Below are 16,904 nucleotides of genomic sequence, written 5' to 3' on the forward strand. Positions count from 1 at the left end.
ACGCAGTTCGGATCTGGACCGTGGTCTGCCAGTTGATTACCCCTGATATAGGACATAGATCAATGTTTCTTAACCAGGCTGACTCCAGCTGTTGCAAAACTACAAAACCTAGCATGCTGGGAGTTGTAGTTTTGAACAGCTGGAGGCACCCTGTTAAGGAAACACTGATCTATGTCCTATCTCAGTGTTTCCCAATTAGAGTTCCTCCAGCTGTTACAAAACTACAACTCCCAGCATGCATGGACAGCATTGTAGCTTTGCTTTGGCGACACCTTGGTTGGGAAACACTTATTTATGTCAGTGTTTCCCAACCCTCCAGCTGTTGCAAAACTACAACTCCCAGCATGCTAGGAGTTGTAGTATTGCAACAGCTGGGGGCACCCCTGGTGAGAAAGGGGTGGGGGGGGGGTGAGCAGGGATTGTGCTGGGAAGGGGGAGGGATGATGCTGGAAAAGGGTGGGCATGGATGGTGGGGGGTAGTTTACCTTACCTGCCTTGGAACACTGCTGGGCTCCTGTATCCTCCAGGAACTTCCTGCTTGCTGGGGTCATGTGATGTTTTGGTGTCACATGACCCAAGCAGAGCAGTAGAAAGCTGCCAATCAGGGGAAAGAGAAGCCGAGTAAGTGCCCGATAACTCCACAGACTCACTGTGTGCACGCTTGCTCTGCACTGCAGACTGAGTACAGTATACAAAAATAGCTTGTGGCAGGGATGAACGCTGGGACAGGGTGTCACCCCACCAGAGGGTGTTACCCGGTGCGGCCCGCACCCCTTGCACCCCCCTAACAATGCCACTGCAGAGGGGTGTAGAGGAGTGTACATGGGTGGCAGAGGGGTGTAGAGGAGTGTACATGGGTGGCAGAGGGGTGTAGAGGAGTGTACATGGATGACAGAGGGGTGTAGAGGAGTGTACATGGGTGGCAGAGGGGTGTAGAGGAGTGTACATGGGTGACAGAGGGGTGTAGAGGAGTGTACATGGGTGGCAGAGGGGTGTAGAGGAGTGTACATGGGTGGCAGAGGGGTGTAGAGGAGTGTACATGGGTGACAGAGGGGTGTAGAGGAGTGTACATAGGTGGCAGAGGGGTGTAGAGGAGTGTACATGGGTGGCAGAGGGGTGTAGAGGAGTGTACATGGGTGACAGATGGGTGTAGAAGAGTGTACATGGGTGGCAGAGGGGTGTAGAGGAGTGTACATGGGTGACAGAGGGGTGTAGAGGAGTGTACATGGGTGGCAGAGGGGTGTAGAGGAGTGTACATGGGTGACAGATGGGTGTAGAAGAGTGTACATGGGTGACAGGCAGGGCCGGACTGGGGATAAAAACCAGCCCTGGAAAAAGTTGCATACCAGCCCCATATTGCGTAATTTTTCAAGCTCATGGCATATCGTAATTATATACTTTTTTTTATAAAAGGGGAAAGCATTCATTTTAAAACACATAAATAAACACGAATATGAACTTTGCACTTCAATAGCTCCAGTGGCGTTGCGAACCGGGTGCGGGGGGTGTGGCCCGCACCGGGTGACACCAACCTAATGGGGTGACACCAAGATGCTCCGCAGCACCCATCCCCCCTCCCCAGCTACACCGACACCCCCCATCTGTGCCCGACCGGCCTCCCATCCGTCAGCACCCCCCCCCCCCCTTCATCTGCGCTGTGTGTGCGGTGCGCCTGTCCGTCAGCAACCCCCCCCCCCTTTCACCTGCACTTTGCGCCCGTCCGTCATCACACCCCCCTCACCTTCACCAGCACTGTGCCCGGTCTCCGCTCCCACGTCTGCGCCGGCCTGACGTCACACCGCATGGCCACGCAGGAGGACGTCAGTTACGTTACTCGCAGGGCGCCCGGTGAGAAGGAGCGCTGCGCTGGATGGGTGAGTGTGTGTGTTTGTCTCTCTGTCTGTCTCTATCTATGTTTGTGTGTGTGACTCTGTGTGTGTGACTGTGTATGTGTGTGACTGTGTGTATGTGACTGTGTGTATGTGACTGTGTGTGTATGTGACTGTGTGTGTATGTGAGTCTGTGTGTGTGTGTGACTGTGACTCTGTGTGTGTCTGTCTGTGAGTGTGTGTCTCTCTGACTGTGTGTGTGTGTTTTTGTGTGTGTCTCTCTGTGTTGTATGTGTTTTTTGTGTCGGGGGGGGGGGGGTGAACCAGCGATCTAATGTGGGGAGACTTTGACCTATTGTGGGGAACCTGCAAGGGAACCTGCGGCCTAATGTGGGGAAACTACTAACAAATGTGCGAAGTCTATGCTACCTAATGTGGGGAGTCTATGCTACCTTATGTGGGGAATCTGTGTTACCGAATGTGGGGAGTCTATGCTACCTAATGTGGGGAAATTGCTACCTAATGTGGGGAATCTGTGCTACCTAATGTGGGGAATCTGTGCTACCTAATGTGGGGAATCTGTGCTACCTAATGTGGGGTAACTGTTACCTACCTAATGTGGGGGAACTGGTACCAAATGTGGGGAATCTATGCCTAATGTGGGGAAAAGATGCTACCTAATGTGGGGAAACTGCTACCTACTATGTAACTACCTAATGTGGGGGAACTGCTGCCTACCTAATAGGGGGGAACTGCTGCCTACCTAATGCTCCCCCCCTTGCAGTAGCACCCTCATTATCCACCAGCAACACCCCCCCCCCAGCAGCACCTCCATCAGCAGATCCTGATGGTGGATGATGGCGGTGCTCCTGCCAGGAGGATGATCCTGCCGATGGATGAGGGGGGTGATACTGCTAGGGGGGATGGCCAGTAGCACCCTCATCCTCCTCCAGCAACACCCCCCCAGTAGTAGGTTGTGGTATTATATTCAGAGGGTGCACTGTATGGCAACGTTACCTTCAGAGGGCGCAGTTTGTGATAGTATTATATTCAGAGGGCGCAGTTTGTGGTAGTATTATATTCAGAGGGGCAGTTTGTGGTAGTATTATTAGAGAAGAGCGAACTTACAGTAAATTTGATTCGTCACGAACTTTTCGGCTCGGCAGTTGATGACTTATCCTGTGTAAATTAGTTCAGCCTTCAGGTGCTCCGGTGTGCTGGAAAAGGTGAATACATTCCTAGGAAAGAGTCTCCTAAGACTGTATCCACCTTTTCCAGCCCACGGGAGCACCTGAAAGCTGAACTAATTTATGCAGGAAAAGGCATCAACTGCCGAACCGAGAAGTTTGTGACGAGTTGAATTTACTGTAGTTCGCTCATCTCTAAGTATTATATTCAGAGTGTACAGTATGTGTTGGTATTATATTCAGAATGTACAGTGTGTGGTAGTATTATATTCAGTGGGTATGGTGTATGGAAGGTTTATAATCAAAGAGTATAGTGTATAGTAGTATTATATTTAGAGGATACAGTGTCTGGCAGGTTTATAATAATAATTGTTTTCATATAGAGGATGAGAATGCGCTGACAGTGAGGAGACGTCTGGGCGTCACATTCTACAGACAGAAGTTTTAGCTGGAACAATTCCTGGCGGTATGTACCATCTGAATTAGATAAGGAAAGACTATCAGACATGTGTCAGGAAGTGACAACGGCATGAGCTAGGGCCGCGCGCTCCGGGGCTCCGCCCCCAGCCCCTGAGCCCTCGGGACGTGGAGGCGAGGTGAACCACGGGATGTCGTGATGCCGATACTGATGCCGGGATGCTGGTGGGGGAATACCGCTGCGAATGTGCTCATGCCCGGATGACTAGCATGAGCTAGGAGCCCTGTTCTCAGGGACGTCCCGTGGAAGGATGGAGGAGTGAGGCGCAGATGGCTGCCGACTCGCGCGATGACCTCCATTTGAGGCGATGGTATGTTGCTGTCCCACTGGAGGCGGATGCGGCATGGCGGATGTTTGCTCTCCCCACGTGTGGCATGGGAAGAGGCGACGTTGTGAAGGTGAGAGAGAGGGAGGTGTGGACTGTGCAGCCAATACAAGCGTGGAGTGCCGGGTCTGTTCCGGAAGCCCATATATTGCAGCTCCTGCCTCGCAGTATTGTGTGGCGGTGTTGGGGTGGAGAGGCGCACATGTGGGATCCTGCTGCTCCGTGATGGGACTCTCTTAGGCTGGGCCAGTTCCTCTCTTTGTGGAAAGGAGAAAAATATAAAGAAAAAGATCCGATGCCACATTGTTAAATAGTTTGGCAGCCTCTAAGCTGGTGAGTTATTCCCCTCCTCTTTGGGGTGGCAGGACACTCAAGTTGGTTGCCTCCTTGGACAGAGGAGCCCAGTCCGGGGAGAGACTGTTATTAAATTTACTTATTGATCTCCTTTAATAGGTTAAATCAGTCATCAAAAACTCTGCAATAATATGAACAGCAGCAGCCCCCAGTACCGGTCCCATGTGAAATAGACAACATTGGACTCTTGATACTCTGCCTGGTTACTCCCTCTAGCGACTTGGTGAGTCAAAGTCGTGGTAACATATATGATCAAGCCCTCCTTCTCCTCCCTTTGGTGGTTGGTAGTTGTGGTGCAGCCACTGAGCTTTGATAAATGCATGTAGGAGGCAGATATGCACCTTGGTAATTGATCCCTCCTGTGGGGTATATGTGGTTAAGCATGTGAAGGGAGCTAAAATATCTCCAACTATAGCAGTAGCGGTGCCTCAATCCTGTCCTACTTAGGCCAAGCCCTATTGGATAACAGGGGTCTTGGGAAATGAAATCTACTGCGGGTCGTGTGATTGGAGTCTTCCCTCCTTCTCCTGGGCACTTCTTCCAGACATGAAGATAGTGCTGCCCATAATGAAATTCATATGGACTCTAAGGTTCGAGGGGTAATATAACCATGGCCATGCAGACATAACTATGGCCTATCCTACTGCTAAACCGACGTCTCCTGAAGACTTATCCCTCCCTCTCTCTCTCCCATATATAGGAGAACTCTGGACTTTTGGATTAATTTGAATAATTGGACATCAGTAGACCCCTTCCTCCATGAAAGCGGACTTTTTGCCCTGGATCCAACAGAGGGCTTATAAGATCAGTGACTTTAGGGGGAGGCTGGACTGTCTATGAAGGGGAGTTTGAATATCCTAATGAGTTCTTAGTTATAAATCACTGTGTTATATCTGGTGGTGGATACTGATAGATCAGGCTGTGACATCTCCTGCCTGGAGCGTATCCCTGAACCGATAGGGGCCACGGATTCCCACCTTTGTATGTTGTAAATCATTGGATGCAAATTATTGAGTGGGAGGGGCCTATGGTTTATATTCCTTAAAATAATAGGTGGCACCTGGGTGGTGTTACATATACCTTATAAGGTTAAAGCGATAAAGCGGGGAAAATGGCCCCTAAGGTGAACCCCAGAAGATCAGGGGGTAGCTCGCCACAGAAAGATAAGGGGGCAATGGGTAAATTGGATAAAATATGGAAGTCTCCAGCTGTGGGTATCAAAACTATTACCCAGAAAGATCTCACCCCTAGTAAAACAGGCTCTAGGTACTCGGTTCTGGAGGTGGAGGAAATTGAGGATAGACAGACCGGGCCCCCCATGGGAACTCAGCTTTTGGAGGAGATTTTGGGAGGGGTAAAAAAATCTAATTGTGCAATTGAAGAGATAAACAAACAACTGGGTGTGGTATCTACTGAGGTATCACTGATAAGACACAATATGACTAAGATGAGAGATAGGATCTCCAGACTAGAGGAAGAAGCCCCAAAAACAGAAAAAAGGATCAATGTTCTGGAAGAGGAGGTTAATAATTTGAAAAAGGATAAGATAACCATTAAAGATAAGCTCACTGACCTCGAAGATAGATCTAGACGTTGCAACATAAGGATGGTGGGGTTCCCTGAAGGGGCGGAGGGGGGGGACTCTATTATCCAGTTCTGCAGTGGATGGTTGAAGGATGTGATAGGTGAAGGGCATTTTACCCCAATGTTTGGGATTGAACGAGCTCACCGGGTTCCAAGGCGGATACCCCCCCCCCCCGGGGGGCCCCCCTAGGACAATCCTAATCAAATTATATACATCCCAGGATAGGGATATGATCCTTAGGAGGGCAAGAGAAGTGAGGGACCTACTGTACAATGGGCAAAACATTTTTGCATACCCGGATTTCTCCTGGGAGACTCAGAAGAAAAGGGCATCCTTTCGGGAGGTAAAAAGGCGTTTAAAAAATGTGGGGGTGCCCTTCTCTCTTTTGTTTCCAACGAGACTCCGTGTAGAGCATAAGGGAAAGGTAACTATACTTGGAACCTCACAGGAAGTTTCAGATTGGATGGATAAAAAAGGCATGTAGTACAAGATTATTGTGGCATTAGGGTTCGGAAGTATTAGTCGAGTATTAAAATCTACGTCTGGGGGGGGATGGGGGGGGCCTGTGGGGTGTCACTAGGATAGGGATGCACAGTAAAAATACGGCGCATCATGGGGATGGGGGAGAGGGGGGGTGTGGGGGGTTGGGGGGGTGTGGGGGGTTGGGTGGGATGGGAGGAAGGGAGTGGGAAGGGGGAGGGATGGCGGAGGGAAGGAGAGAGACCTTTTTTTTTTTTTTTTCTTCTCTGTTAGGTTAACATGTCTTCTTTTAAGTTGCTAGTTTGGAATGTGCGAGGTATGTCTGATAAAATAAAAAAGTGTGCAATCTTTGATTATATTCGGAGGTGCCTCCCTGCGATCATATGCTTAATCGAGACCCATAGGTCAAGAGATGAGAAGATACTACAAAGGAGGTGGGCTAAAGAAGAATACCACTCCAGACTGTCTTCGCATTCCGTGGGAGTATCAGTATATGTTCATAGGAAGATACCATTCGAAACAATAGATGCAAAGGTAGACAAGTATGGTCGATATATTTTTCTTTATGGAATGTGGGAAAATAGGGCTATTATTTTGGCCTTTGTCTATATTCCTCCACCTTTTAGAATGGATGTTTTGAGGGACCTTGTGAGTTACAGCGAAAGGAAAATACACGAGGCATTATGGGTAATCGGAGATATGAATAACGTAATGGACCCTAGTATGGATAGATTCAAATTAGGTAGGAATGTAGGGGGGAGGGAAACAGCATTGGCGAGATACTGTGGAGAGATGAATTGGGTTGATGGGTGGCGGAAACTAAACCCAGGAGTAAGACAGTACTCATGTTTTAGTACTTCATATAATACTGCCTCTCGTATTGACTTATGTTTGTGCGATACGAACGCGATGATCTGGACCAGCAGGGTGCAGTATAGAGCTAAAACCCTATCGGACCACTGCCCAGTGGCGGTGGAAATTGGAGGTAAGGCAATAGGTGGGAAGAGAGTGGGCTTCCGGCTCAACCCCCACTGGATAGAATTGGTGGGAGATCAGGATTGGTTTAGACAGGAAATAGAAGCATTCTGGGAGATTAACCATAATTCAGCGAGCCCTCAGATAGTATGGGATGCCATGAAGGCGTACTTGAGGGGCCTATATATAGGGCGAATTAATAAAAAGAGAAAGGAATTTGCCCGGAAAGAATCATTACTGAACAGCAAAGTGGCACAATTAGAAGCAGGGATAGATGGGGCTATTGGAGGAGAACAGCTGTTAGAACTGAAGGCAGCTCAAGATGAATATAAAGAATATCTACTTAAAAAAGCACAAAATAAACTGTTTTTTAGTGGACAATTTAATTTTTTTGAGAAAGGGAAACCAAATAAGACATTGTCAAGATTACTTATGAACCAAGGTGAGGAATGTGGCATTGTGGCTTTGAGGAGGGCTGATGGCAGCATAACTACAGAAAGAGAAGAAATAGCTCAAATGGTTAGCTCCTTTTTCTCCAATCTCTATACAAGTAGTAACACTAATAGGGCTGAGGTAGTGGAATTTCTGGGAGGAATTAATATTCCAAGTCTAACAGAGGACATCAGGGATTCTTTGGAAGACCCAATCTCCCTCCAGGAATTGGAGGAAGCATTGGCATCAATTCAAGGGAATACATCCCCTGGGTCCGATGGTATTCCTTTCCAGATATACAGGACATATTCAACCCTGCTACTTCCAAAACTGCTGGGTACTATTAATGAATCCTGGAGGGGGGGGGGGGGGGTGTTCTCCCTAAGTCGATGTGTGAGGCTAACATCAGACTTATTAGGAAGAAAGATAAAGATCCTTTGGATTTGGGTTCATATCGCCCCATCTCCTTGCTCAATACAGATATAAAAATAATAGCGAAGGTATTGGCAAGGAGATTAGATAAAGTGGTGGAAGTAGTGGTGGGGAGAGACAAAGGGGGGTTTAGGTCGGGAAGAACGGTCCACGACAATATCCACCAGGTGTATGAGGCAATCCAGAGTGGTGCTCGGGGCCCCCGCTCCATCCTGTCATTGAATGCAACTAAAGCCTTTGATAGGGTGGAGTGGGGATACCTTTGGGAAGTGCTGAGGAGGGTGGGGGTGGGCCCGGGATTATTGAGTTATATTCAGTTACTGTGCACTAATCCGGAGGCGAGTGTAGTGGTGGATGGAATTCCCTCTTACCCATTCAAATTAAGTAGAGGAACAAGACAGGGGTGCCCCCTCTCCCATTTTTTATTTATATGGAACCCCTAGCAGCTTGTATAAGAGATAGCAATGTTTACGAGGGATTTGGAGTAAACGGAGAAAGAAATAAGATTTTACTATTTGCAGATGATATTCTCCTTTTTGTAACTAACCCACAAGAAAAAATACACCAGATTATGAAAATGTTTGATGTATTTGCCCCTCTATCGGGGTTGGAGATAAATTGGAGTAAATCTAATATGCTCCCCCTGGAGGTAGGAAGATTGTCCGTGCTGAAGAAAACTGAATGTTTCCCATATTTGGGAGTGAAAATAGCAGCCACAAATGATAAGTTTGTGAGTAATAATATACGCCCCCTATTAAATAGTTTAGAGAAGAGAGTGGAAGTGTGGATTAAAATGCCCTTCTCGATGTCAGAAAGGATGGCAATAGTAAAATGGTGGTCCTCCCACAGATCCTGTTCTTTCTTAGCGCATCGCCAATGTGGATCGGTAAGGGGTGATACCGGAGGATTGAAGTGATACTGGGTAGACTTCTATGGGGAAGGAAAAGGGTTTGTTTGAAGTACAGATATTTTATGGCCCCTGGAGAGAGGGGTGGGCTGGGGATGCCCAATTTTTTCATTTCATTTTGGGTGCGCAGTTAGCACGAGTCGTAAATTGGAGGGATTCTAGATATTTGGAAAAGATTGTAGTGGATAAGAAGAAAGATAACATATATGAGGTGTTGGAACTAGATGATTACGATGAGAATGGTCTAAATGGCACGTTGTTATTGCACAAATTTAGAAGAGTATGGGAAAAATTAAAGGAAGAATTACATATAGAAAATAGTTTTGGGTTTACACCTTTGTGGGGTAACAATAAATTTAAAGAACTTGTGGATTGTGAGTCAAGTTTTTGGGATAGTAAGGGTATAAAACAATTGGATCAAATATTTGATAATAATGAATTGGTATACTTTTTAGATGTAAACAAGTATAAGTGGTTATATGGTCTTTTTGACTGGTGCTGCTATGTATATCTGAATTGTATACTGTAGTTCTGGAAATTTTACTATTACAATAAAGTGTTAAATTACAAAAAAAAAAAAAATGATAAGGAAAGACTATAGAGAAGACGTCACCTGTAGTCACTGATATCATTGTACATTCTCCTCACTATGTCCTATCAGAGCTGTAGTCGCTTGTCAGTTCTACAGTTAGGTCAGTGAAACTACAACTCCCAGAATAACCCCACCACTGCATAAAGGGGTACTCTATTGGAAAAAACATTTTTTAATCAACTGGTGCTACAAAGTTAAACAGATTTGTAAATTACATCTATTTAAAAATCTTAATCCTTCCAGTACTTATTAGCTGCTGTATAAGCGATTCACAGGAAGTTATTTTCTTTTTTAATTTATTTTCTGTCTGACCACAGTGCTCTGTGCTGACACCTCTGTCCATGTCAAGAACTGTCCATAGTAGGAGCAAATCCCCATAGCAAACCTGTCCTGCTCTGGACAGTTCCTGACATGGACAGAGGTGTCAGCAAATAGCACTGTGGTCAGACTGGAAAGAACTACGCAACTTCCTGTGGAGCATACACCAGCTTATAAATACTGTAAGGATTAAGATTTTAGATAGAAGTAATTAAAAAATCTGATTAACTTTCTGGCACCAGTTGATATAAAAGTAAATGTTTTCCAGTGGAATACCCCTTTAAGTAATTCTGGGAGCTGTATATTTAAATGGTGAAAACTTCTTTAACACTTTCCCATTCTGTGGCAACTGGTATATCTGATTATTATACTGGAATTTCTCACAATGCGCTACAACAGTGGTGTCTGTCACAACAGGCTAAAAACTTACTGGGGGAAGGGGTAGGTATGGGGGTGACACCATTTTCTACCGCACCGGGTGACACCTACCCTAGCAACGCCACTGTGCAGGTCCTTTAATATCAGCACAGAGGCAGCAACTACAGGGTTGCCTACTATATACTGGAGACAGTATCTACTTGGTGTATTACCTGGGGGAACTTCCTACTGATGGTACTATCAACTAGGTGCAGTATCTACCTGAGGAGCACTATCAACTGGATATGTTAGGGTGGGTTCACACTACGTTTTGTCCCATACGGGAGCGCATACGGCAGGAGGGAGCTAAAAGCTCGCGCTCCCGTATGTAACCGTATGCGCTCCCGTATGCCATTCACTTCAATGAGCCGACCGGAGTGAAACGTTCGGTCCGGTCGGCTCATTTTTGCGCCGTATGCGCTTTTACAACCGGACCTAAAACCGTGGTCAACCACGGTTTTAGGTCCGGTTGTAAAAGCGCATACGGCGCAAAAATGAGCCGACCGGACCGAACGTTTCACTCCGGTCGGCTCATTGAAGTGAATGGCATACGGGAGCGCATACGGTTACATACGGGAGCGCGAGCTTTTAGCTCCCTCCTGACGTATGCGCTCCCGTATGGGACAAAACGTAGTGTGAACCCACCCTTACCTAATGGGGGCATTACCTATCTGGGGGCACTACCTACTGGGGACATTACCTTCTACATACCTACTGGGGGCACTACCTACTACATGCTTACTGGGGGCAATAAATACGACCTACCTGGAGGCATCAACTACTACCTACTGGGGATATTACCTACCTGGAGGCATCACCTACTAGGGACATTATCGATCTACTTGGGTGTCCTATCTTATAGGGGTGTTCCCTACCTACCCACTGTGGGCTTTACCTGTGTGATGGGGGAAACAATGTAAAGGGACCTGTCTACCCCCTTGAGTGACCAACTGCCTAAAGGGGGGGGGGGGGGCTACCTACTCTTCCCCCCAACCCACTTTTCTACCCAGAAGAAATAGTTATGACGGTCTGGGCCGGATGGATAAGAAAAGGAAATTGATTGACACCAATCAGAGAAGACGTCACCTGATGTAACTGTATGTAATCTCTTATATGGTCTGTAGAGCCTGTGTAGAGCTGAGGCACTAATTTCTGTGTAAAGTGGTTTATTCAGTATTTGTATGGTAATATTATCCTGTTACTATGTGGGGATAATGTTTAGTCATAGGGTGGTAGAATTATTTGAACCTTGTATAGAGCTGTTGTTGGTTATACTGGAGTGTGGTCTATGGTCTATTTATCATCTGCTGGTTTGGTGTATGTTGAATAACTTATACAAAGTAAGAGATTATTATTATTATTATTGTCTTCTATTCTTTGAAGTAAACGTTTTTGGATTATTCTTAGTTCTGACCCAGTTGCATGGGATAATGGTCTACTGTAGTGTTTCCCAACCAGGGTGCCTCCAGCTGTTGCAAAACTACATTTTCCAGCATGCCCGGGCAGCCAAAAGCTGTCTGGACATGCTGAGACTTGTAGTTTTGCAACTGCTGGAGGCACCCTGGTTGGGAAAAGCTGGTCTACAATAGAGCTATTGAAGTGCAAAGTTCATATTCGTGTTCATGTATGTGTTTTAAAATGAATGCTTTCCCCTTTTATGAACAAGTATATAATTACGATATGCCATGAGCTTGAAAAATTACGCAATATGGGGCTGGTATGCAACTTTTTCCAGGGCTGGTTTTTATCCCCAGTCCGGCCCTGCCTGTCACCCATGTACACTCTTCTACACCCATCTGTCACCCATGTACACTCCTCTACACCCCTCTGCCACCCATGTACACTCCTCTACACCCCTCTGCCACACATGTACACTCCTCTACACCCCTCTGCCACCCATGTACACTCCTCTACACCCCTCTGTCACCCATGTACACTCCTCTACACCCCTCTGTCACCCATGTATACTCCTCTACACCCCTCTGCCACCCATGTACACTCCTCTTCACCCCCCTGTCACCCATGTACACTCCTCTACACCCCTCTGCCACCCATGTACACTCCTCTACACCCTTCTGTCACCCATGTACACTCCTCTACACCCCTCTGCCACCTATGTACACTCCTCTACACCCCTCTGCCACCCATGTACACTCCTCTACACCCCTCTGTCACCCATGTACACTCCTCTACACCCCTCTGCCACCCATGTACACTCCTCTACACCCCTCTGTCACCCATGTACACTCTTCTACACCCCTCTGCCACCTATGTACACTCCTCTACACCCCTCTGCCACCCATGTACACTCCTCTACACCCCTCTGCAGTGGCGTTGTTAGGGCGGTGCATGGGGTGCGGGCCGCACCGGGTGACACCCTCTGGTGGGGTGACACCCTGTCCTAGCGTTCATCCCTGTCACAAGCTATTTTTGTATACTGTACTCAGTCTGCAGTGCAGCGCAAGCGTGCACACAGTGAGTCTGTGGAGTTATCGGGCACTTACTCTGCTTCTCTTCCCCCTGATTGGCAGCTTTCTACTGCTCTGCTTGGGTCATGTGACACCAAAACATCACATGACCCCAGCAAGCAGGAAGGCAGGTAAGGTAAACTACCCCCCACCATCCATGCCCACCCTTTTCCAGCATCATCCCTCCCCCCTTCCCAGCACGATCCCTGCTCACCCCCCCCCCCCCCACCGCTTTCTCACCAGGGATGCCCCCAGCTGTTGCAATACTACAACTCCTAGCATGCTGGGAGTTGTAGTTTTGCAACAGCTGGAGGGTTGGGAAACACTGACATAAATAAGTGTTTCCCAACCAAGGTGTCTCCAAAGCAAAGCTACAATGCTGTCCATGCATGCTGGGAGTTGTAGTTTTGTAACAGCTGGAGGCTCTCTGGTTGGGAAACACTGAGATAGGACATAGATCAGTGTTTCCTTAACAGGGTGCCTCCAGCTGTTCAAAACTACAACTCCCAGCATGCTAAGTTTTGTAGTTTTGCAACAGCTGGAGTCACCCTGGTTAGGAAACATTGATCTATGTCCTATATCAGGGGTAATCAACTGGCAGACCACGGTCCAGATCCGAACTGCGTCCGCCAGTCATTCGGACCATCCGCTGGATCTCCCCTTTTTCATTTGTAGTGGTGTCTTTAAGACGCCAATACAAATGAATAGCCGCAGCTTGGAGCAAGGGAGCGATGTGTCCCTGCCCGGCGCTTCTCCTATGATGCAGGCAGCACGATTAGCTGCCTGCATCATCTGCTCTGGCCAGGCCTGACTAGAAGAGGCCAGAGCAGCGGAGAAGTGCAGGACCTGGGACGGCGAGCCTAAGCTCTCAGGTAAAAATTTGTGTTCCCCCATCTGTGACTCTCCAGTTATTGTAGAACTACAGCCACCATGAGGACCTTTTGTCTGTACATGATGGGAGTTGTAGTTGATAACAGATGGAGAGTTACCGTGGCAAAGTTCATATGGGGGCACAGTGGCATTAATTCTGTGGGCACAGTGGCATCATTAATTCTGTGGGTACAGTGGCATCATTAATTTTGTGGAACACAGTGGCATCCTTAATTCTGTGGGCACAGTGGCATCCTTAATTATGTAGGCACAGTGACATAAATACTGTGGGCACAGTGGCATCATAAATTCTGTGGTCACAGTGGCATCCTTAATTTTGTGGGACACAGTGGCATCCTTAATTCTGTAGGCACAGTGGCATCCTTAATTCTGTAGGCACAGTGGCATCATTACTTCTGGAGGCACAGTGGCATCATCATTTCTGTGGGTACAATGGCATCATTAATTCTGTGGTCACAGTGGCATCCTTAATTCTGTGGGCACAGTGGCATCCTTAATTATGTAGGCACAGTGACATAAATACTGTGGGCACAGTGGCATCATAAATTCTGTGGTCACAGTGGCATCCTTAATTTTGTGGGACACAGTGGCATCCTTAATTCTGTAGGCACAGTGGCATCCTTAATTCTGTAGGCACAGTGGCATCATTACTTCTGGAGGCACAGTGGCATCATTAATTCTGTGGGTACAGTGGCATCATTAATTCTGTGGTCACAGTGGCATCATTAATTCTGTGGGTACAGTGGCATCATTAATTCTGTGGGTACAGTGGCATCATTAATTCTGTGGTCACAGTGGCATAATTAATTCTGTGGTCACAGTGGCATAATTAATTCTGTGGTTACTGGCATCATTAATTCTGGGGTCACAGTGGAGTCATTCATTCTATAGGCACAGTGGCTTCATTTTATTGTTTTAAGAGACACAGAGGTACATTAGTCAGCGTTAGAGCATAGCATCTGCAAGTAATGATGCAGGGGAATAGTGTGTGGCAGTAATATAACAGGGGCCCAGTGTGTGGCAGAATTATTTTCAGGGGCACAGTGGATGGCAGTATTATTTTAAGGGGCACAGTGGGTAGCAGTAATATACCAGGGGCACAGTGGGTGGCAGTTTTATATTCAGGGCACAGTATGTGGTAGTATTATATTCAGGGATACAGTGTGTGGCAGTATTATATTCAGGGGTACAGTGTGTGGCAGTAATATACCAGAGGCACAGTGTGTGGCAATATTATATTCAGGGGCCCAGTGTATGGCAGTATTATATTTAGGGGTACAGTGTGTGGCAGTATTATATTCAGGGGTACAGTGTGTGGCAGTAATATACCAGAGGCACAGTGTCTGGCAATATTATATTCAGGGATACAGTGTGTGGCAGTATTATATTCAGAGGGTACAGTGTGAGGAAGTAGTATATTCAGTGGGTACAGTGTGTGGCAATATTATATTCAGGGATACAGTGTGTGGCAGTATTATATTCAGTGGGTACAGTGTGTGGCAATATTATTTTCAGGGATACAGTGTGTGGCAGTATTATATTCAGTGGGTAAAGTGTGTGGCAGTATTATATTCAGTGGGTACAGTGTGTGGCAGTATTATAGTCAGAGGTTACAATGTGCAGCAGTATTCAGGTCATACATCCTCCACACTTCAGTTGTTAGTTTGCTATTGCCTTCATGGCACTGAGGCCGCTAGGTGTGCACCAAGCCTTAGCATACAGCTTGGACCTTTACCGGAAGGCAGACCTGGATAAGCGGACCCTCACTAAAAATAGGTGAGTACCCCTGGTCTATATATATTCCCTATCTATCTATGTCAGTGTTTCCCAACCAGGGTGCCTCCAGCTGTTGCAAAACTACAACTCCCAGCATGTTGGTGTGACACCATTTTCTACCGCACCGGGTGACACCAACCCTAGCAACGCCACTGCCCCTCTGCCACCCATGTACACTCCTCTACATCCATCTGCCACCCATGTACACTCTTCTATACCCCCTCTGCCACCCATGTACACTACTCTACAACCCATGTACACCCCCTCGGTCACCCATGTACACTCTTCTACACCCATGTACACCCCTCTGTCACCCCCTGTCACCCATGTACACTCTTCTACACACCTGTCACCCCCTACACCCCCCTGCCACCCATGTACACTCTTTTATTCCCCCTCTGCCACCCATGTACACTACTCTACAATCCTCTGTCACCCATGTACACCCCCTCTGTCACCCATGTACACTCTTCTACACCCATGTACACCCCTCTGTCACCCATGCACATGCCTCTACACCCCTCTGCCACCCATGTACATTCTTCTACACCCATCTGTCACCCATGTACACTCGTCTACATCCCTCTGCCACCCATGTACACTCCTCTACACCCCTCTGCCACCCATGTACACTCCTCTACACCCCTCTACCACCATGTACACTCCTCTACACCCCCCTGCCACCCATTTACACTCCTCTACACCCCTCTGTCACCCCCTACACCCCCCTGGCACCCATGTACACTCTTCTATACTCCCTCTGCCACCCATGTACACTCCTCTACAACCCTCTGTTACCCATGTACACTCCTCTACACCCCTCTGTCACCCCCTACACCCCCCTGGCACCCATGTACACTCTTCTATACTCCCTCTGCCACCCATGTACACTCCTCTACAACCCTCTGTTACCCATGTACACTCCTCTACAACCCTCTGTCACCCATGTACCCTCTACTACACCCCTGTCACCCATGTACACCCGTCACTCATGCACATGCCTCTACCCCCCTCTGCCACCCATGTACACTCTTCTACACCCATCTGTCACCCATGTAGACCCCTTTGTCACCCCCTACCCCCCTCTGCCACCCATGTACACCCATCTATCACCCATGTACACCCCTTTGCCACCCATGTACACTCTTCTACAACCCTCTGCCACCCATGTACACTCTTCCATACCCCTCTGCCACCCATGTACACTCTTCCACACCCCTCTGCCACCCATGTACACTCTTCCACACCCCTCTGACACACATGTACACTCTTCCACACCCCTCTGCCACCCATGTACACTCTTCTACACCCCTCTGTCCCCCATGTACACTCTTCCACACCCCTCGGCCACCCATGTACACCCCTGTCACCCCCTACGCCCTTCTGTCACCCATGTACGCTCTTCTACACCCATCTGTCACCCATGTGCACCTCTATGTAACCCATGTACACGACTCT

General features: G+C 47.7%; 1 long non-coding RNA gene across 1 annotated transcript in view; it reads left to right on the forward strand.

Annotated features, from left to right (window-relative positions):
• The window catches only part of LOC130306592 (uncharacterized), a 36,792-nt gene that overhangs the window by 19,402 nt on the left and 486 nt on the right, over positions 1-16,904 (forward strand). Inside the window, exon 2 of the long non-coding RNA XR_008855923.1 lies at positions 3,400-3,482. This is a non-coding gene — a long non-coding RNA (uncharacterized LOC130306592). The remainder of the gene's footprint in view (positions 1-3,399; positions 3,483-16,904) is intronic.

This window comes from Hyla sarda, unplaced genomic scaffold (genome assembly GCF_029499605.1).
Source record: "Hyla sarda isolate aHylSar1 unplaced genomic scaffold, aHylSar1.hap1 scaffold_1384, whole genome shotgun sequence".
In the NCBI taxonomy this organism is placed as follows: domain Eukaryota; kingdom Metazoa; phylum Chordata; class Amphibia; order Anura; family Hylidae; genus Hyla; species Hyla sarda.